This window comes from Falco peregrinus, chromosome 15, assembly GCF_023634155.1.
Source record: "Falco peregrinus isolate bFalPer1 chromosome 15, bFalPer1.pri, whole genome shotgun sequence".
Classification (NCBI taxonomy): Eukaryota; Metazoa; Chordata; class Aves; order Falconiformes; family Falconidae; genus Falco; species Falco peregrinus.
Genome location: NC_073735.1, coordinates 317,368 through 340,887, shown reverse-complemented (window position 1 = coordinate 340,887; position 23,520 = coordinate 317,368). Strand labels below are relative to the sequence as shown.

The 23,520-nt window shown below is 42.5% G+C and overlaps 1 long non-coding RNA gene across 5 annotated transcripts in view; it reads right to left on the bottom strand.

Annotated features, from left to right (window-relative positions):
• The window catches only part of LOC114013749 (uncharacterized), a 93,892-nt gene that overhangs the window by 56,176 nt on the left and 14,196 nt on the right, over nt 1-23,520 (bottom strand). Inside the window, exons 1-2 of one of the 5 annotated variants that reach the window (XR_008749882.1) lie at nt 7,032-11,134; nt 6,731-6,895 (exon numbers count right to left, since the gene is read on the bottom strand). The exons of the other annotated variants lie outside the window; for them this stretch is intronic. This is a non-coding gene — a long non-coding RNA (uncharacterized LOC114013749). Of the gene's footprint in view, nt 1-6,730; nt 6,896-7,031; nt 11,135-23,520 lie in introns of those variants that run through there. 5 annotated transcript variants of the gene reach the window in all.

Genomic DNA, 23,520 nt, shown 5'->3' with positions numbered 1-23,520 from the left:
ATATCAATATAAATAGTCACTGAAATAAAACGATTCACTAGTTAAATCAGTAGCACAATCACTAAAGGCGGTAGGAAGGTAAATACTCGCCTTAAGACCTTGCCTCTGCTGGTACTTAGTTATTCATGCAAAGTGGAACAGCTGTAAAGTAGGCTGGAGTTTAGCACACATTCCTGCAAGCTGGACGTGGTTCAAAATTCCTAGAGGTAGGGGAGGTAATCAAACCGAACCAGGGTGTCCCACATCTGAGGTGACTGCACAAACTCCTGAGCCACTTGATGACAAGAAGATGCTACTGTGACTACTCTTGACACTCTACCTTCATCTTGTCAAATCCAGCCATCAAAGCTCTGCATTTCACTTTGTGAAAGCTCAAGGCAAACATACCATGTTAAGCATGAGGAGAAAAAAATGTGTGTGTGTGTGTGAATGATTTCCTTGGGGGGGGGGGGGGGGGGGGGCAGGGGCAATGTAGGCTTTTCTCCCTTAACCTCCTGCTTCTGCCACTGATCTCTCCGATTTCCTGCCCCCTAAAAATACCCCATTATTCACACCATCCAGGAACAAATTAATCCCACTGAAGTCAAGGGTAGTTATAAGACTTCTGAAAACTTGGTACACTTCTAATTTAGGCACCAATGAATTCAGCAGATTAACAGATGTCAATTTATTCATGCATATGGCTTCATAAAAGCAAAAGGCATTTGGATCCAGAATTCAACAGCAGCAGAACAAAGCTAGTACACCTATTATATAAGCAAGCACACACATTATTCATCAGTTCACAAGCCATGTTATCATGCTACCTACACCCATATGTGTTAGTCACTATGTTACACAGTAGGCATATGTGCATTCAATATTTAATCTGCAATAGCAATTGGGGGGGACATCAATTAGACATGTGTTACATCTTTTAGAACATACATAAGCAGGGAGATGAATCTCAATGCAAAGAGAGGTATTTCAAGTCTCCAGAGGTGAAGCCCTTTACAAATGGATTGATGGGGTCAATTCACCTTTACCTACAGTCCTCCTGTAAGTCTTAAGCACTGGCAATTATGTGGTGCCCTACCATTTCTTCATGGTGGGAATTTTACCTGGTATGGATAATACCTCCCACTTCCACAGCATTAATTTTTGCCCATAGGCAAGATCCTCAGAAGTGCCATAAAGTATATAGTTACCTCATTCCTACTGTCTAATCATAATTTCAAGAGAATGAGGTAACCAATCTCACCAGCAATAAATTTATTATCATTGTTCAATCCAATTTCCCTCCTTTCTTTTCATTTATTCAGCTAAACCTACTCACATCTATGGTCTTGTATAAATGCTACACATTTATGGCACTTCAGATAACGTTACCCACAGTGGAAGGCAGCTCTGAACTCCACCTTGAGTTCCACATCTCCTGGTGAAAAGACACTAACTTGACATGAGATGTCTGCATCCAGTTACCAGCTCAAGAAAGAAGGGACATGGGTGTAAGCACTACTGCCAGTGCAGAAGCTCCTGGTAACTTCTCCAGAGTTACATATGTCACCATAAAGCTGTCTTTATGAGACATAAAGCCTCCCAGGTGTGCTTTTTCTGCAACTTCCTTCTAAGCTTGGGCAACTATGCCGTGATCCTTAAAGAATATCTGAGCAATTCTCACAGCCTCTTGAAACCCAAGCTTTTTATTGATTTTTGCATTTCCCAGCATGCTGGAAAGCCTCAGAACTGCGTATTACCAGGGACTTTTGACAATAATACTGGGGTATTGCTCGGGGCCTGCAAAACATAGATAAACAAGTACCCTGATCCCAACAGCGAGACATACTTTCTGATAACAAGTTTAAGGTTCCTTTGGCTTTATTTCATCCTGTTACTAGAAATTTGTGTCCAAATTTCTCAGGAAGACAGAACTCAAATCCATTTAGATGTACCCACGCAGCAATAAATAAGATAATAATTAATAGGTTACTTAGATAAAGACTTTCCATCTTAGGGCAAAGGAAAATACTCATTAATTAATCATCAAGTTGGCATTGACTTATCTTTTGGCACCTACAATAAAATGTAAGTCTAAAATGAGCGGGGGGTGGCGGGGGGGGGGGGATGAAGAAATAAGAAGCCAACAATAGTTTTGGAAATGGATGACAAAATCCAAATGTTCTGCCTCACTGCTGCTAAATTAAGCGCAGTGTTATCAGTGCAAAGATTAAAAAAAGAGAGATTTTCCTCTGAACCTTAAGTCACACTTCTTAGCTACACAGGACATGACAGCAGTAGTGAAGACAAGAGAATTCACTCACCCTGAAAATGAGTGGCAATAAAAGGATCTGTTCAGTTATTGATTTCCCCAAACACAGCTCTATATAGCAGAAAAAGAAAAAAAGACAGTAGTTTATTGTATGCAACGGATGAAGAAGTGATCCCCCACACTCCTTCCCTTCCTAGGCACCATCCGACCCACCTTTGCCTTCCTCTGCCTTCCGCTGTTTTCCCTTGCAGGGCACAAGGCAGGGGATTATAGCCAGCCTGCCTTTTTTTTTTTTTTTTTTTTTTTTTTTTTATACTAAGTGGAAGGGGCTCTAGCAAGATCCTGGCTTTAGCTGAATATTGTTCTGGGAATCATTTTAGTGTAAAAAGGATGAGAAAAATTGTTTTCCCATCTTTCATCAGAGGCTTTGAGCTACCAAACAAAGATGAAAGATCCTCACATAGAATTGCCTTTTCTCCAATTGATTTTGTTTAGCTTCCTTTTGACTAAAACTCAACTCTGAAAGAGAGAAGTCAGTTCCAGAAATACATGCATAATGTTTAACGTATGCATCAACTTGAGTATTAAGGGATGCACGGTTCTCCCATGGTTCCTCTATCTGCAGTTGAACTGTACTTTCTCTGCCTCCTGCTCTGTATGCATAATGAAAAGTCAGATAGATTCTTGTTTATTCTGTTATGATTTTCTGGGATTTTTGCAGAAGCAAAAGAGGTCTCTCAACATCTCTGTCCATATGATACAGCAATGACAGCATGGGAGACACCAAAAGGGATATTATATTTCACTCTCCTAAACTTCTTGAAAAATCATTTATTCTCCTAATCAACAGAGTGTGGGAAACCTAGGCCTCAATTTTTAAGATGCTCCAGGGCTTTCCTATTGTTTTCTATTGCTGTTGACTTTTGATAGTATTACTAATTATTACTACTACTCTGGACCATAACTGGCAGCTTCAAGTCAAACAGATCCAAATCCCATCCAAGACAAACTACCTCTGCTACAGCCTTTCTCCAAGATCTTGGGCAAGGCACGTACTCTTCTGGTACATCTGGTCCCCACCTATTAAGGTAAGATAGAAAGCACTGCTCTAGCTTGTGGTGATGCAGTGCTGTGGGATGCTTGAATACTATGGAGCTGCAAGTTATCTAAGCACTAAGAAGGAAAGAGATGCTTTGATGCTCTTGGGCTCACAAAGGAGATCTGCTGTAATATTTTCTGGATTAGATAGTTAATCCTAGTCTTTACCATTGACCTATTCTTGGTAAAATCACTCAATCAACTGATATCACCACGTATGCCCCAGATAAACCTGATGATACATTAGAAAAATATTACATCTGGCACTTTTACCCCAAATCCAGATGAGAACCAGCAAGGGAAATGGCTATACACATTTCTTCCAAAATTACAATTAATGAACAGTCAGTTCAGTTCCATGTCAAACATTTTGCAACCACCTGTGGTTGATCAAAGTAACTGTGCTCCTTCCCACCCAGGCACAGGCAAATCACTGCCTGGTAAAGCAGGCAGTAGGATGGGTATGTGCTGTGCTCCTCCAGAAAGCCATTTTATTACCAAATGACCTGTGAATAAGGGAAGGTAGAAAGACAGCCTTAAACTATCTTTGCTTCTGCCTTTAATTCCAGATACCCTAAACTACCTTTGCCTACAATAATACCCCCCCTGGAGTCCTACTATCATCCAAGACTCTCCAGAGCCTATAAAGCCAGTGTTGCCAGAAGGCATAAAGGCACCTGATACAGGCCAGCTCTGGCAGCTGTGCAACACCTGGGAAAATCCTGGTATTCTATAAAGCCAAGTTTAAAAAGCAAAAATCAATGTATTTCTAATCAGCAGGGCTACTTAAGCACAGCACAGAGCCCACAGCTTCTCAGAAAGCCCCTACAACCCCATCCAAATGAAAGCTTCTGTAGATCCATGTACGATTCCCAATATTCTCTTTCCTTCTGTTTCCCTTTTGCCACCAAAATGATATAAAACCCAGCAATTCAGCATGTTCTGATAAAATGCACAACCCCCTCCCGAGACCTGGTCTTAGCTGCATCAAAGTCCATTCAGAGGCTGCATTTTTTTCACCAAACTTGTCCAGCCACAGTGACTCACAAATTGACAGTACGGAGAAGTAAAATGTTTCTGGATCTCTAAAGAAAGAGAGGATGCACTTTCAGGTGTCAGGTTGGGGGTTTTGTTTCACTGAATCTTGCATTCATTAATTGCATTTCAAGAATGAAGTCAGATTTCTTTTTTTTTCTTTTTTTTTTTTTTTTATTTGTAATGTGGCTGGTTATTTGATGAGTGAAGCATTAGATTTGTGAGTTGTTCTGCAAGCCAAAACATGCTCCCTTTCATTCATAACACGGAGCTGCTCTGTGTTAAACAGCCGATTATCATGAATGAAGTGGGTGTAACTTCCTTGAAATCCTCCAAAGACCTGTCAAAGCAGAGCTACTGCAGCTCAGTTTTCTCCTTGAAGTGTACAGATCATTGGTTTAATTGTTCCACACTGATCTTGAAATATGCTTTCTTGGTTCAAAGCATTAGGCAGTATCATTTTTTGAGGAGGAAAGGGGAAGGGTGGAGAAAGGTGCCTCAGGATAAGAGAGAAGAGTGGGTATGTGCCTCAACCATCAAATTTAGATTTTTCTTTAGGAATCTAAATTGAGCTTCATCCATTTAAAGTGTGTCAGACAAAACCATACAAAGCAAAGCCCTGGCCTGTTTTGCATGGATAATCAAGAGCCTCTGGCTCTTTTTTGTAAGAGGAAATGTTTAACCCTAAAAAGAGGAGGACTGATCTTATGATTAAAGTGCTGGCCAGCGGCTCAGAAAATTTAAATTTGACTCCAGGTCTGCCACTCTCCATCCTGTTTCAAACCTTTTGGTGTAGCCCCAGTGTTTCCACTTTTACAAAGGAACATGCTGATATTTCCAAACTGTGATAGTCTTTGAGCCCAGAGATGGAAAGACTACACATACATAACAAACAAACATACTACAATCTGTGTCTATAAACTCATTTAATATAAAGATATTTCTGAGGATGGCCTCTACCTTTAACAAAAAAACCTGCAGCATCTCAGCTATTCATTTTATCACACTTTAGGACAATGATGGGTGGATCTTGGCCAGTAAGAAATTGTGATAGTTGCATTGACTTTGGCAGACCCACTAGATATCTGATCCATATCGCATCTCTAACATTTTAAAAGCCTAGCAAGCTAGAGATGACTACAGGAAACTCAGTAAAGAAAACCAAAAACATGAGTACTAACACACTTACAAGGGTCAGTCTCAGGAAACACGGGGGGAAGCGGCACCAGTGGAAAGTATTAAAATTTTTGTATTTCAGATCAGATTTTCTGCTAAATTTCATTATCTCACCTACAACCAAAACAAAACCAACAAATCTTGATAGTAGTTTCATGACAACAGTTTTTACACATCTCTTGACAGCTATAACACTAACAAAGGCTGACACTTCTGAAAAAAAAAATATTTGTCCAGCATTTTGGAGATTTCAAAACTAGTAACACATTGCAGCCAGCCCCAGGGACGGTGCTGTTTCCCACTGGCTCCTGATTCCTTTATAACCTCCCTGCAATGAGGTGATACACACCTGGATGCATTCACATTTGATTGGAGAGTGCACTCTACTGAAATGCTGTCCCCTCTCCCTCAAACTTCAGCGCAGTAGGTTAAAGGTGCCCAACAGTCGGGCACGTACTCTGCCAGCTCCATCTAAATCCACCCCTCTTCCTTGCTTGTAAGCAAATGGAAATCACAAGACCATATCCTGAGGGGTTATTCTGCTCCCATTAAAGTGATCGAGAATTTTGACACTGGTTTAAAAAGCAGCAAGAGTTGGCTGACATACAAGCAGGTCTGACAGGTTGCATTTTCATTCTCATTACTATTACGGGCATGAGGATACATTTCTATTTATCTTTAGCTGGCATTCAGTCCTGGATTTAAACTGCATCTGTGGTTGCATTGCTGTGAGATGTATCACTAGTTGTGACTCACACTGCAAAGGACACATTTGTAAACTGACCCACCATTGACAAAATCCTCTCTTTCTTCGTTTGTAGGAGGCGAGATGAGGCACAGGTTCCTTGACTGATTCATTTCCTGAGGAAATTTTTACTCTATGCATCTTTTTCAGTCCTTATTCAGTCAGAGAGTAGTGAAGTGATTAATACAAAATCCATGCTTGACACAGAGTGGAAGGAGGATTCATTCAAATTCTTTTAAAATCAGTGCTTAATTAATTGCTTAGAAAAACAACCCATTGCCAAAAATGTGTGGGGTTGTTTTTTGGCTTTTTTTTTCTCCCCACCCCCACCCCCCACACCCCCCCTCCAGTTGAGAAAGCGTTTTCAGCTGAGAAACTAATTACAGGCAACAGCACACAGTGAAATGCATGAAGGACAAATCTGGCACCTTTTGAAATCAGCTCCTCAGAAGGAAGAATTAGCAGCCTGGACAGAGATGCAGGCAACTCCAGCAATCCTGTGTCTGCTGCTTGATCTAATTCACTTACAGCCAGCTCTGGTCCTTTTCTCACCACACTGCAGAAATCCTGGGAGAGCTGGATATCTAACACCTCTGACAAACACAACAATGATCAGAAAATTAAAATTGCCAGAAATAAAAGATAACACAAAGAGAGCCCTGAGGAAACAGCAGTAAGTTTCTTGACAATTTTTATCTACCTGATTATTCATATCAAGACAGTACTAACCAAGTCCAGATCGGGATGGGGTTGTGAACAATCCCTGGGGCTTGGAAGGCTGTTCAGAACTTGGCACTCGGGATCAGGCTATTTTCTCCATCCTATTAGGGTGGACAGTGCTAGCCTACAGAATGAGGGAGAAAAATTAGTGCATGCTTCCCCTTCATTTCTTCTCCCTCTCCCTCTCTCTCTCTCCACGTTCTTCTCCTCTTGTCTTTTTCACTGTGAGCACTGAATGATGGGATTTTTGACATCAGAGGAAAGTCATCCTTTCTCCACTCCCCCAGCTCCTGTCCGCTTCCTCCTTATACATGTCTGTTCGTTTGCGTACTATATCCCCACTCAAAGAATGGGATCAGCTGATCCGACCACAGCTTCATCTAACTAAGCATCCTAAATCCTGCCCAAAGTAGACCAGACTGACTGGTTCATTCACCCTGGCAGCCTGCTACCAGCAAGCCTTCAAAGTGCATTTTGTAACTGCTACATAGCTGGCACCGACTATAGCAAAGTCATTGTTTAGTCAAGGTAAAGTGACCTCTGTTTACTTAGACAACTCAGCTGCCTACAGGGAGCTGATAATAATAACTGGATTTGAGATAAGTGAAAATTTGCTGGAAACTTTCATTTTGGCTGGGCTGATGCTTACTACAATAAGCTAAATGTTTGGTCAGTTCATGCCCTTTCTCCTGCAGTTTCTTCAGCTCTTTGATTTATTATCTGCAACTGGACAGCAAATGATCCCATCCAATTTCAGCGAGTCTGTGGTAAGCCGAAGACAGATGAGAGATTTGTTCAACTAAGTATATTTTCTGATCCCCAATAAATATCCCGTTGAATACTGTAAGCTGCCAGGCACCTGCCATAAATTGCTTCAGGTGTTAAAGAAGAGCATTGACTAAATCAGGTCTTTTTCTACATGCAGCTTCTCATTCTCCCCCTCAGATAACTCTGGGCATCAGTGCAGAAGTGCAAGTTAATTCCAGCTGCGCTCCAGGGGACGGGGAGCGGGGCTGTGCGCAGGGTCAGGATCAGGGCTGGTGCGAGCTGAGCACCACCCCGGGAACTGCGTCTGCAGTGACTCAGTCATGACCGAGTGAGTCACAGCGCTTCTTCTGCTTCCTTCTTTCTCCTGGGGGGCGGAGGTAGGAATTTCCTGCTGGCCCGTCCTCGTCCTCGTAAGTCACAACGTCCTGTTGCAGCAATACTGCTGGGAGGGTCAGCGAGTGGGAGAACTGGAGCCGCTGCCCAGCCCACCCGCTCCAGAGGAGAGATGGGGCACATTGCCCCACTCAGGCATGTACACGGGGAAGAAGGCAGAGAGAGATCACAGCAGGACCCCGGGTCCTCTCACTCCACATCATAGTTCAATTTGCAGAATAGCCCTGACACCTTCAGATACCTAACAACTTGACTGAAACAGCGTATTATCCATCCAGCAACCCAAGAACCCAATTGTCCTTTTACAAAGATATAAATTATGCTGATATAATCCAGGTAATTTCTCTGCCTTTCTTCAAAACAGCACTGTAGTGAGAGGAGAATCAAGTCCTAAATGTCTGCATGGCATCGCCTATACCTATGCATTTGAAGGTGAAATCCAAGGCATTCGGTGGAGGTTCTGGGACAAATCCAACCCTTAAATGCCACTCTGTGAAAGTCTTCCCAGCTGCCCTTCAAAAAAGTTGAACTTAATCACACTTGCAGCTAGAAGGAACTCAAAAACACGGATGGGCTGTGCCATGATAACCCTGAGAAAAGCCAACGCATATCTGTGAGAAAATGGGCCATGCATAATTAGAAAGGGAAGGAAAGTTATTAGCCTTGTGAAGGCTGCCTTCCAGAGCAGATCTAACCTATCCGCTGGTGAAAATTGGTGTTTCAAATGGTGGAAAGGAAATGAGGGATACTGGCAGAGATGGTACAAAGCAGAATTCCTGGTCACACTGCAGGGATGGTGAGACAGGCCCAAGTTTAGCTTACATCAAATGCATGTGCAGAAGTTAAAATGAGCTCAGTACACTATGGCAGTCATTCCTTCAGACTCTGCACAAAGAACTGGACTGGCTGACAGCACTGATTTACTCCACAGGCTCACCTGATACACAGCCATGTTGTACAGTGCTTAATCACTTTACTTAGAGTAACTGCTAAGTACCACACAGTGGCAAATAATATTACACAATAACATTAATAGCACCTACCACAATAGGATTATATCCCTTCAACTATGCTGGTATAATTATATGACCTGCCACCAAGTGTGGCCACAGTGGGTGGGACTTTTCAACCTCTCTCTGTATATTTTCAATCATGCACCTTTACACTGGTTTAATTTCATCCCTTCTAGGGCTAACTTTGCTTTAGCTGTTGCAGGGAAAAATATTACAGTGTTCAGCCAATGAAAACATAAAGGCACATGCATGCAGGGATATCACCACTTCAGCACTGTTAAAAGCATTTTATGATACTGATACTGGAGAGGGAGTTTGTGGATAGTCAGTGAATGGATTGACTGAATGGATTTTGGCACATTTAACAAGAATGGGTTTGGGGAGAGATCAAATGTTTCCAATCTGACTTTCACATCTTATCTGGAAGTTGATGGCTCTTGGAGCATCTTTTGGAGCATTTTGTATCTGGGCATCAGACTCCTACCAAAAATTTTCACGAGAGTTCTTCTGTCTACAGATAGAGGTATAATCAAATGCAAGACAAGGAAATTAAAGCTAAGTAGATTTTGAGCAAAAATAAGATACTTGTTTTTAACAGCCAAAGGCCATTAACCCCTGAAAGCACTTCTGAAGGACAGTGGGTGGTTTTTCATCACTCAAGTGTTTTAAAATCAAGGACAGGTATTTTTTATCTAGACAGAGCCAGTTCAAACAGGGAAGTCTTATGGCCAGCATCACGTGGAAGGTCAGAGCAGACTCTGCTGAGGATTCTGGCTGCCTCCATACCCTACCCAGCCATTTACCTACTGACTGCTCAGTGCTGTTCTTGCAGTACATAGCTTTGTTGTTCACAGTCAGTCTGTTTCCCCACGGATGACCAGACCTGACCCTGCTTAGATTACAAAAGCTAAAGGGTTCAGAAGTGAGGAAAACAGGAAATCCAAACAGTGAAAATCTCAGCAATAACGTTTCCTAACAAAGACCTTCAGATCTCACTCTTGGCCAACAGCTGTATTCGTGATGTCCAAAAAGGATGATGTTTAGTGTGGTGAAGACTGTCTTTCTGCCTTTTATTTTTATCTTGTTGTTTTTTTTTTTTCCTGTACTGTGACATTTTCCTCCTTGTTCAAATCTTGGTCATAAATGAGGGTGCTAATCCAGACCTAAGAAAACATACATGAACACATGTAACCCATACGGTTCAATTACATGGGCTCATAGGATGGAATTTTCCCTACAGAAAACCAAACCAATACCCATGCACCACTTACGTTCCCCTTTGGGCCACAAAATGGGATTGAATGTTGCAGAGGCTTTTTATGTCAAAAGAATTGAAATGAGGTGACCTGTAGCTTCATTTATTGCACCACCAAGTCTGGGGCTGCAAAGCAACTCAAAGCGTTATCCTGTGGGGAAGCATGAACAATAGCTGAAGAGTAAGGAAAGCTTAATTGTGAAGAAAAATATCATGCTTGTTTGCTTTACTGCTTCTGCATTTTAAACCTTACCCGAATTTCTTTCCTGACCTAATATCATATATATGCAAATCACAGGTATGGCTGTGATAGTCATGTGAGCTCTGTGGGCCAAATCTGTGGGTGGCATAAACTGGTGTAGCTCCTCTGCCATTGGGTCATAAGTGAAGACCTTGTCCTAGGTCTTTACAGAGACCGTTACAGAAATTTAAGGAGGTTGAAGAGGCATGTTAAGGTCTGGTTGTTTTGCATTCAAATTTTAAATTTCATCCAGCTTTTTAGGTAAAAATTGACTTCCCTGGCTGGCAGCACGGGGCAGGTTTTTGCCATTGCACTGCCATCTAGTGCTGCGAGTTTGCAAGGCAAAGTAGCTGGCAAAAGATGGCTGACCAACAGCAAGTGCCCGAGTCAAGTTCTGAGAGTCCAGAATTAACCTAAATTCTATTATACAAAAAGAATTGCAGAAGGCACACCCATTGGTGGCCCTCAACCATTTACAGGAAAGATAAGCATTATGGTATGTAAGATAACAGAACACTTACAATAGCAGGGGTTGCATAGAAGCTCATTCATTATCCAGCTGTTACACATGGCAGGGGACATTCAGAACATGCAGGTTTGCAACTACAAGTCTCAAAGTCCAGCTGCTCAGCTGATACAAGCTGCTATGGCTCTACCAATTTATAACTGCCAAGATTGTGTTTAAGCAAAGCCTGCACAGAATTTTTTCACAAGAATGACACTCTTGCAAGTGCTTGAATGCCTTTGGCCATGCTTGTTCCAGGTTTACTGGATACGCTCCTCATCATAACTCCCTTCTGCATTGTATCAGACAATCTGGGCCAAATTTATTCTCTTTGTAATTGATTTCAGTAGTTCCCACCATGGACCACTTTGATAGCCTCTACTCACAGCCATTACCATGGTCAATCAGCATCCAAAAAGGATTTACTAAGCAAGCATGTCATATTGCTTACAGAAATTCCTCCTTATAATCCCCATGCTCAAGGACTTGACAGCAAAGTTAAGGCTTAACATATGAACCTGAAATTAACTGACCTTTATGAGTTAAAATCACAGTCCTAATGTTTTACTCATCTTGAGGATATTTGCCCTCAGTGGTATGTGTATCAGAGGGCGTGAAAGTGAGAGTGTCTTGAGTTTAACAATTGTTCATACTTATAGTGGATGAATCATATGATAACACCACAGCAACATCCTGTATAATTGTTGGGAGCCTCTATTTCTGGCAGTGTGTCCCTACTCTGTCTCATGAGCAAATGTTATTTGTGCTTTACTATCTAAAACCAAAACCAAACAAAATTACACAACGGGACACTATTTTGCAGGCACCAGCCAAAATCACAAGTGCCTAATTGAGCCTCCAGTTACCCACTTCAATGATGAAGTTAATAGGGCTGAGATGGATATCTCCGTTCTTCATCTGATTAGTACATGAGCAACTCTCCGCATGGGAGTAACAATATTTGTGTTTCCTTAGCCACAATTGAACTCAGTGGGACTATCACACACGTAAAGATCTGGGACACTGCTTGTGAGGCAGTGGGTGCTAAGGGAACAAGCACTGTGTTGCAGGTCAGAAGATTTGTGCTTTCCTTCTGGATGGCTACAAGCAAGTCACTCCTCCCTTTTCTCCCCTCCCTTTTGTCTCTTCAGACCTACAGTCTGGAGGCTTCACTGCTCTTTGAGCAACAGAGATACACACCAAGAAGACACCCAACTCGCTTTGCCAACCCAAACACAGACCTGCCTGTGGAAAGCAAAACACAACATGGCAGGCAATGCCAGAGCATCACAGCCAGTCACAGATTTCAAGCAAACTCCCCAGCACACAGTAAAAATACCAAGTATCAGTACCATCCCTAGAACAAAAAGGCATCGATTCAGCTTGGAACCCCTGTGCTGGAGTTTCAAATGTACACCGCTATGCCCTAAACACTGCATCTGCCTGTGGCTGTGGCGCTGGGGGCTACAGCAGTAACATACTCAGCCCCTTTGGGGTGCATGTGTGGCTGCTGTCATGCATTCCTCCGGTGGGAAATGTTTGCTGTAGGTACTCTTGCAATACGCACACTTAGGGCAGAGGCCAGCTCTTGTTTGCATTCATAAGGTGATGGCAGGATTTTGGCCCCTGCTTTGTGACTCTGGTTCTGAAGCACTAATGAAACACAACACACTGGCAAAGTAGCTAAGTTTTATCAGCAGTCACAGAAGCTTCAAGGGAACTGTGGTTGAAACACCCTGGGAAAAATCAGGCTAATGGTGTAAAAAACCTTTTTGTGTGGAATAAGACTAGGAAAAACCTCTAAATCCTGTAAAACTATCAATCAAAAATTTCAGAACATTTTTTTTTCTCATTTAGAATAAGCTTTTGCTTTGACATTTACTGGCTCTACTATTATATTTTCATATATTAAATAAAAATTCAATATCGACATAGAATCTTTTAAATCCTTCTACAGTAAATACGTATTTTTAAAAATCATAACTATTTTGATGAAATGGTAGATTCTGTTCCAATGTATTTTTTTTCCTGAAGGAGGAGAGGGACAGGCAGAGGAAAAGCTTCCTCCAGAGAATTTCAAACTATGGGCCAGTTTCTGAAAACAACTACATTTGAAATCCTTTGCAAGAACTATCTACTGTTTAGCTCTAAAATAACATATTTCTAAAATGCCACCCAAGTTCGCTAAATTATTACCCTTATTATTTTTTCATTTTCATTGGCAATGGTTACATTCAGTGTTTTAACCACTACTTGCAGTAGAAATTTATAGAATATTCATGCTAATAAGAATGAGATTTTTAAAACAATCTAGGGGATTAGCCACACATCTTCCATTAAAACTAAAGTACCCTTGACTGCTTTACATTCTCATGACACTAATTTTAAGAAAGTCTATTTAAAATTAACATAGAAGTGGGCCAATATTAGGGTGTGGGGTCTGAAACCCTTTTCTTTGCAGTGGAAGCAGATGGGAATTTCTTCGTGTGCAGCACCCAAAAGGCACTGCTCTGGATTCTGAAGAGACTTTACATTATTTAATTGTGTCAAAAAAAAATCCAAACCAACCAAACATAAAAAAACCAACAAAAACCAAAAACCAAAACAAACCAAAACAATGGGTCAAACTAAAATAAAACAAATCAGCAAATGAGAACATCAGCAACAGAAAGCAGAAACACTTTATGAGGTCACATTTACTATTTTGGCTTTAAATCTTTGGATCACTCGCTCACGTTTTGCTGCTTTCAAATACCAAACCTTAATCTGAACCTGCGAATAACACAACCCCAAATTCAGACCCGCCTCCCCGGGCCAACAGTTTCAACAAACCCCTCACTGCAGGACTGGCCAGCCTGAGCATTCCTTGCTACAATGTAAGAAAAAAACCCGTCAAATTAAAAAAATATCTTCACCGCGGCCTCCTCATTTCCTGGCTGCAGCCAAAGCCGGAAATGGCCACGTTTCCTGAGCAAGGCCGCTCTCCGGGGAGCGTCCGTCTGCCAGCGACGGGATGCCAGGGCTGGACGGAGGCGTCTCGGTGGATCTCAACTCTGAGCTGGAATCGCAGCACCGCAATTCATACTTAGCAAGGGACACCTAGGAAGATAAGGCAACAGGCGAGGGAGGGAAAGTGGGAGGAGATGTACGTAGCAAAACAAGATGGGAATATAAAAACGTGTTTAAGGAAAAAAAAAAAAAAAAAAGAAAGAACGAACAAAGAGAGGGAGCAAGACAGAGGAGAGTGTAACCAACAGCAGAGACTGTGCTCGGTGAAATCAGATGTAACTCCATAGCCCCCTACATTTTAAAGGACAGTCTCTTGGTCTATGCACTGTATACAGGGCATCTATTTGGTCCTAATTACTTTGAAAGGGGTATTTTCCTGCAAAGCACAGTCACGTTCAACAAGAAAAGCAATTTATTAAGACAACATGAAGGCTTGGTTTTAGCAGAGTGGGGAGGGATTTAATAGCCCAGAGGGAGGTGGGGAAAGATGGATGAACGCAGATTACTTCTGAAGAACTCTGCAAATAGGTGGAGCGATTCACAATCCAATAAACCTCACAGGGAAAACCTTATGTTTCCCTCCCGCATTGGAAATCCATTCTTCCTTGGCTCTTTGTGGCTGGGAAAGCCTCTAATTATCCAGAGAGATGTAAAATCCAAAACAGTCCATACACCTTTCAGGTAGTCATCTTAGATTGCTTTTGTCAACAGAGAAGCTAAACAGCATTTCAGAGTTTTTACCACTTTTACCACCATTATCTTTGCAATGTCTATGGGTCGAGAGTGCTCATTATTAAAGAGGCTGAGAGACAGCTTGAGTCATATTCAACTTGTAGCTCTGACCATCTCAAAGTTGGGTGTTAGTTCTCATCTAATGGTTTAGGTGCTTTATATCACAAATAAAGTGATACAGGCACCTGTGGGGGTAAATCAACCAACCCTTAAGCAGACAGAAATGATGGACGCTGCCAGTTATTCCCCAGAGTGGTAGCTTGGTCTAGAGATCTGGATTTTAGCTGATGGAACTTAGTCAAGAGAAACCTCACTCACAGAGGCAGTTTAAGGAAAAATAATAATAAAAAAATACCTAGAATGGCCTAACTCCCACTGTAACTAAATAATAATCCAAAAAATGGCCATCAGTGACCGAAGGTCACACAATGAGTTTGCAGCCACAAACCACAAATTCCTGACAGTCAGTCTACTAAGAAGGAGGCTTGGACTTGGCCTCCGCATCATCCTACGAAGAGCATGTCAGTTGATAAAACTGTACCATGTTTAATTGTTGAAAATAGCACCTCAATCTGACCAATATATAACCCAACCAATCTGCTGAGCCTTCACAATTTTTATCCACAAAACATCTTTGCTTTGGTAATTATCAATCACCCTTATACAGAAAGGTTCCTCCATTTTTTTTTAACTACTCAATCCTTTGAGAGACAGATGAATTTTAATGATTTAGATTATTAACCTAAAGGTTGTTCCAGACTGGGAGGAACAGAATTAATCATTATTATTATTATTTATAATTATTTAACATAGAGGAGAAAAATATCACCTTAAATGTCATCATGATGCTTTTTAATTGCCTCAGATGAAATTCAGAATAATCATTACTCTCTAAATGCATACAGATCTAATTTTAAATACCCTAAGATGCTGGATATTTATCTGGAAAATGCAAAGAATGCATATTCATTACTGTATAGGGAGTTACAAAGACAGAAAATAATTGATCAACCATTTACTGAAAATTAATTCTTTTCCCAATCCACAACTGGGCTGGTAATCTGACACGAAGCTGAAAAACAAGCTGAGCCAGGTGATTTTTCTTATTCATTCATTCCAGCACTTTAGTATGTATCCTTTATGAGGAGGTATGTTTGATGGATGTGTAAGAACATAATTTTGTGTGGCTATGATTTATAATACATACGTTGTGGATTTATCTGCATTTAGAATGGTCACACTAGGGGATGCCCAGCATATGGGGAAGTTCAGTGTATGAGGAATACTGGTACCCAGGCACTTGTGGAGAGTATCAATACACAGGAAATATATGAGACTTGATAGTTTCAAAGGATTTTTTGTTGTTGTTTTAGCTTGGTTTGGTTTGTGTGTGTGTGTCTGTGTGTCTGTGTGTGGGCATGTGCGTGTGTGTGCGTGCGTGCGTGTGTGTGCGTGCGTGTGTGTGTGTGTTCACATCGCTACTTCATAGAGATGCAAATGAATGCAAAAATGCAGGTTTTGGGATGAAGGACAACTAACTTTGTGTAGGGCCAGCATCTCACGGGAATGAATAGCATAAAAGTGGGACATGGGATATGGGATGACCCAGGGAGGATCCAGACCCATGCTTGTACAAACACACCATAATTTAGTGATGATGAACCCAATATGAGTTACTATCAAATTTAAGTGGAAATGGAAATTGTGTTTTATTTCCACGATGGAAAGACAGTCTGTTGTAAAAAAAGCCTCAGAAAACAAACACAAAGAATTAAGCAATCATCTCATGTTTTAAGATAATGGCAAGCTTAGAGCATAAAGACAGTCATGCCAGTAATTCTGACTCCACTGAGCTGATGCTTTGGGAGTTTTACATTGCAACCAGGTGTGGATGCAGGACCATGAAACCGAATTAATTTGGAAATGCTGTCACCAGCTGAGCTAGCAACACAAGCAATAGTTTGTATGGAGTTAGAAAAGAACAGTCATTATTAAATGGGGTTGATGCTGAATTTTTGGTACTAAGGAGCATTAGGCTGTACCAGATAGACAGGGAAAAGACCTTATTTGTTCAGAGAAACAACTTGATATCCTCCTCAGAATCCCCAGACAAACTCCAGCACCTTTGAAGACACAGTCAGCATCTGATTCACTGGCTCTGATGCTACCCTTTGAGCCACCTATAAAGCCATCCGTAAAATCTGTCTCCAATGTGAGGGGGATCAGAGGTCCCAGGCTACAGCAACACAGACAAGGAAGAGCTGAAATCATCAAGCAGGGTCCATAACTACTGCTTCAATGACAGCCTTGCCACCAGGCTCCAGGTGCAGAAACATCACTGCTATCACCCAGGCCACCCTGTTAATTCCTGCAGGTAGCGAGAGTCGGGGGTCAGTTTGTAACATCATCGAGTAACCACGGAGTTCTCCCACAGCAAGACAGTCTCCAACGACACATTGCGGTACCTTACACCATTGTACCCACTGGCTATAAGAATGCACTTGATGACAGCATCTCTGCACTTGAAGGAATAGCCTTCTTTCTGATAGGAAACCTTCTACAGTAAATAACAGTTACATATAAACAAAACTAGAAAGAAAGAGATATCAGGTTCCCCTGTAAATTAGTAAAGGATCCAATAGTCTAGTGCCAGGTGAGAGGGTAATCGACTCCACAACAGAAAAGCTCCTGGTTTTGCAGTAGTTCCAGTAGGTACCCTACATCTTGCCCTGGTCTGCCTTACTCAATACTTCATTTTCCAAAGCCCTTTGTTTTCTAAGCTGTGTTAGATCAAGGCCTCCCCATTTCCCATCACATACATGTCTCTGTGCCCCTGCTGCTGCTATCAGAGCTGGGACATAGGCACTCCGAGTGCCTCTTCTCGGGGAAACATTTGCATTTTCATTGGCACAGGTACAGCATTCAGAATTCTTTCAGGCCAGGCCAATTAAAACAAGCTGAAAACTGCTGAGTGAAGCAGTTTCAGCAAGGATCTGCTTACATTCCCCCTCTGAGAAAAGCAGGGGGCCCACTTTCTGTAACTCTCTCCCTCTCTGCACAGCGTGGGTTTTGCTTTTTTCCCCTTTTTCTTTTTTTCTTTTCTTTTTAAGGTGGAATAACTTGTGTCCTTTACACAGTGGCTCTAAGAGATGGATGGCAGAACTTGGGAATGCAGCTTCATTTTAAAACCAGAGCCCAGTCTGTAATACCAAATTGAGGCATGGGATAAAAGGAAAAAAAAAAGGGGGGGGGGGGGGGACCCAGAAAACCTCAACCAAACACCAACCCAAAACCTGGTAACTCTCCACAGATCAACACACTTTACCTCCTTCACAAACCTTGCATGGTATTTTCTTAAAAAGGAATAGAGCCACATAATTAGCAATCAGTTGAAGCCTAAGGCTTTTCTACCACCGCAAGAGTCTATTCAATGCCTACTGGCTCTGCTAACACACTCTTATTACTCTTGGGTTTCTTTTTGGACAGCCTCTTTCAAACCTCAGATGTGTTGTAAATGCATACTGACAGGTTGAAAGATACCATTTTTAGACCCCTGAGCAGAAAAAAAATCCCATCCTACTAGTGCTGTTTTCTTTTATGATAATCCTCAAGTGCTAGAACAAGGCACGAGGTTCTAGGAACAATGAACTACCTCAGAGGGTCCCAGGGAAGGAAGGACATGCTCCAAAGGCTCAGGTTTCTGCGCAACACCCGTTATCTCAGGAGGCTGGCAAAAACCTGCTAATGGCAGCAGCCTTAGCAGAGCCCAGAGCTCTGCTAGTCACAGTGGCCACTCTTCCAAACACCAGCATGCCAGGACCCAGTGTCAAATAACTACCACAGAGAAAACACCTGCAAATGCCCTTGCATCAATCTGAGGAAAAATGGGCTAATCCAGCAGAACAAACCACAGCACATGGATTTGCATTTGTTTTCATCTCTGAGAATGAGGCTGTGTCAGTCTTAGACTCAGCCTGAATTGATGTGAAACATGTATTGCATGTAAAATTTGGATCCATTTGGAGCTGATCTGGATTTCAAACAACCACAGCACCAAGAGGAATCTGAATCAAAATTTCTTTCTACCCACTTCCACTTAAAATTATCTCACCTTGACAAATAAGCACTGGGGTTACACAGCAACCTACACAATACAGTTCCCATCGATGCCTGTACACTCAGGAGTTGCTACAGTACAACTAGAAACTAAATCGTAATGCAACATTGACAGGTCATCTGCTCACCTAATCATCACAGCATTACTACTACGTTAATAAGAGAAGCATAGAAGAAGCAAAACAGGTGACAGCTGGAGTAAACAGTGAAAGATTTGAGACAACAGAAATACCAGATTTCTTAGATCATCCCTGAGAGAAGACAATTCTCTTCTGTCCTTTTCTATTTGCTTTCAGAGCCCTGTTCTAGGAATGAGCTGGCCCAAGAGACTAGGAAACTAGGACATCATGACTATTCTGGATCAAAATCCTTTTCTTTCTCAAATGCTGCCAGGATGACCTCTTCGGTGACCTCAAGCAGCTCAACTTGTCACCTGCTACACAGGTGACTACAAAGGCCATTTATTGATTTGATTAGGGCAGACAAAGAAAAGACATAATCGATCCCTGAAGTACATGGAACATGCAATGAGTATCCTCTGATTTCAGCTCTACCTGTTGAGAAAATGTGGGATTATTGATCTTTAAAACTGTGAGCAGAACCCCAACTTTAATAATAACAGGTAACAGTATCTGACATTCCCATGGCAACTTTTATGTTGGAGTGTCCTGAAGTACTTGAAAAGACACACAGCTATGCACCTCTGCTTCCTGTCCTGCTTTACAGCTCCACCTCCACAATGGCCTCTCTTCTCAAATAACCTGCAGGTTGAAACAACCCCCATACCTTTTATCCAAAAGCAGTAATGTTTTTTATCTTTTAGAGATTGTTCTTGCCTTCTTTTCCTCACCAAGGAACCTCATTTAGTCTCCATTTTGACTCACCTCCCCACAGAAAAAGCAAACAATAACAAGCAAACATATATTAAAATATCCTCCATGCAGAGAACTCCTCTTAAGGCATAAGCAAGGACTGCACTGAACGGGTCACATTCAACAGAAATTCAGGTACTAAAGGAAATAATATAAAGAAAATCTTTTCAACTGAGCAATCTTGGTGGGCCAAAGTTACCACCCACCTGGGGCACTTGGCCTTCTAGTGACATTTGCCAAGGGCATCGCCCATGTTGGGATTCCCCCAGTTGTGCCCTCCCAGGGAACCTTCCTTTCTGGCCCTCAGGGGAACACACACACACATGCGCGCACACACACACAAAAAAAAAAAAAGAAAAAAAAAAAAGGGGGGGATCAGGAAACACTCACTTGGTCATGTCCTGAGCAATTCCCAAGATGCAAATGAGCCTAGGCTTCCTGCTGTCCCCTCAAATATGTTACTTTCCACTCCCACCTTTCTTCCTCCTACTTATCTCCCTCCCCCTTGCCTTCTGAGGCTGACTGAGTCAACTAGTCCAGATTAGATGCCAAGCAATGCAGTCTCTGCACAAAGATTCAACTCCCACTGACAGACTAGAGAGATAAAAGCAGTCTAGTTAAACACTGTCCAGAGACAGCACAGGGAAAGCTGGGCTCCCAGTGGCTGACTGGGTGATGTCCTGAACTGGTGACACTCCAGCAACTGAACTGCAAGTACTAGAGGAATAAAGACTTCTTTCTGGTGCCTATGCTTAAATGCAAATGAAATGGGTTAAATTTTCCAAAATATCCACTATCTGGAGACAAGATTGACTGATGAAAACCCTTGTTCAGGTATCAAAGACCTGCTGCTCAGAGGTGCAATGAAGCAGCCCTCTCATTTACACCACTTCACTGGGACCAGGTGCTCCCAGGCAGATAATGACAAACACTATGCCAGGTCCAGGAACACCCGAATTCCCTTGCTATTGATATAGTCATATGCAAGTGCACCTTTATCCCGTGCTAACAAAACCATTTCCCTTGCCATTGAAATGTAAGAATTTCTACAATGCAAAATGAAGCCCATCTAACAATGCACGTGAAGAGCACACAAAACCGTGGTGCCCCTGTAACCATCTGAACCTACGCAGAGAATCTGTGGAAGTTTGGAAGGTAATGTCCCATGGGAAAGGTGGACAGAGCCTACCTCTGCAAAACTTGCTGTAACACCACATACTGTGGGTAGGCAGATTTGCCAATCTGCAGTCGTGCTATTCAGTCTACCCTTGTAATGCTCTCCTGTCATTTCCAATGGTATTGTTTGCCCCTTGAATGATACACAGAACATCATGGCATTCATTGGGGTAAACAGTTCAGTGCAAAGTGCCTGTCCCACCTGTGGACCTCTAAATGACCCTGAATGCAGAGGTACAGAAAAACTTTCAACATTCACTTGGCCCATCTCTGGTTACACGGTAGGAAACGAAGTTGACACAGCAATATAAACATTATTACTGACAATGTTAAGATAGACAGTGGGTGCAGGTCAGGCCATATATCTGGGCGATACTCTCTAACAGTCACCATCATATTTATCTCTGGCTTCTTCAGAGCCAGTTTTAGTAGTTGGAGACAGAGCACACAAAAGGACTATTCAGTGTAATCCATGATCTGAAATAAAACAGATGCATCGTGGAAGTTTGCAAACTCCCCAGCACAGAAGGTTGGCAGATCTCTGCTCCACAACTAGGCCCCATCTTCTTGGCAGCATCAGGAGCCCTTCCATAGCTCTGGTGCCAGTGGTACTGCTCACACTGTTTAGATGAAGGACTGTCTGGAGGACAAAGCACTTAGCTTGGCAGTTAACAGGTAAACCAAAACTCAGAGGCCACCTGAGCTTTTAAACACTTCCACAGATTTTGGCTGGTAAGGGTTCTTTTGCTTTTTCTACTGTTCTGGCAAATTACTAGGCAGAATGGGAAAGCACATTGGAGTAAACCCTATCATCTGACTTGCTGGTAGTTTTACTCTATGTAAAAAAACCTGAGTAGTCAAGGTGCAACAAATGTCTATAGATGTGAGGTTTCAGAGACGTGTGGCGTGAAGCAATTTTGAAGATCTAGTAAAAAAGGGTGCAGTAAATCAGGTATAAGACCAAGGACTGATCTGAACAAGGTCAGTTTTCTATCTGGAAAGCATAAGGGAAGATTCAAGTGCTTTAAGTGGAGAAAAAAGCCCCCAAAACATCCCAGTTTGAAATGAATTTTGTACCCAATTTAAGACCAATCCAAAATGCTTTTGTTCATAGCTGGCATTTCAGGAATGAGTGCAACCAAAGGCACCTGGTCTGGTTTTATGGACTGAAGTGCTTTTGGAAAGGAATCAGATATGATTTGGACGAAAACAATGGAGGCCCAGACAGAGAGGCTGCCCTGGGAGAGTATACCAGCTGTCTGCTCAGTTTCAAACCTCTAATCATGTTCTTGGAGAGAAAGCAAGGGGACCTGTTAGGGGTTGCTGCGCTCTGTGCTCGGGGCCAGGTCCAGACGGTGGAGCCAGCGAGCGTGAGTCCTCCCCATACAGAAGCAGCTCCATCGCCTCTTACAATTCTGGCAGAGCACAACAACAAATGAGGCTGAGTCTCTGAACAGACACCAAGGGCTGGGAACGAGGCAGCGGGATTAAAAACAGCAGCATGAGCAAAGATGAAATACTGGAACTCAGGGCAACGACGAGAGGAAGCTTGGCAGTGCCTGGATAGGCAAAGCACCTGCTGGCATCGAGAGGGCAGGATTGCTTTGAGTAGGCAATAGGTCCCACCACCAGCCAGCATCCGTCAGCCTCATTTCTCGCTGGCAGCCTGGCTGTGCTCAGGTAAAACAGTTTCACGGCCCTGCTCCAGCACTGATGGCTCGATCCCAAAACCAGAGGCAGTGCGCTGCCTGGGCTAATGCAATGTGCAGGATGGACAGCAGAGGAATCCAGGCTAGTGGTAATGACGGCATGGCCTCAAAGACTTGGGTTCCACAGCAGATCAGCAGCATCTCCAAAGGTGATTCAGTCCATCCCATTGACTCTGAGAGCTTCGTGCAACTAACTTAGGTGCTGGTTTTAAACACCGAAGAATGGGTAGGGTGAATTAATCCAGGCTTGTGCATGTGTGGTTCAGATCTCTACACAGGATTTTGTTGCTGCCACTGAACAGTAAAGCGCCAAACATGGCTCATACCAATTCTACCTCTCACTAATATGTTTTGTCAGCTCATCACAATCTTAAATGGAACCTTTAGGTGCTGGGAGGCATCTTGGCTTCTAATTAGGCTCAGTCAGATTTTGTGGCCTCCTATGCCTATGTAGCCAAGTTAACCTGGCTCACACTGTTGCTAGCTTCAAACACCTGTACCTGAGATCAGTTTTTCCACTTAGAAGAAGATAATGTCTACAGCTTCCTCCCCTCAGATAAGCTTAAGAAGAGAAGAAAATGAAGTAATGTCCCTGCCACTCAATATACATGTGGTTCTGTATCTCATCTCCACAACAGCTCCCAAACCAGGACACCCCATACAAAGATCTGGCATCTTTCTCTGCAGCATTTTTAAAAGCCTGCACAGC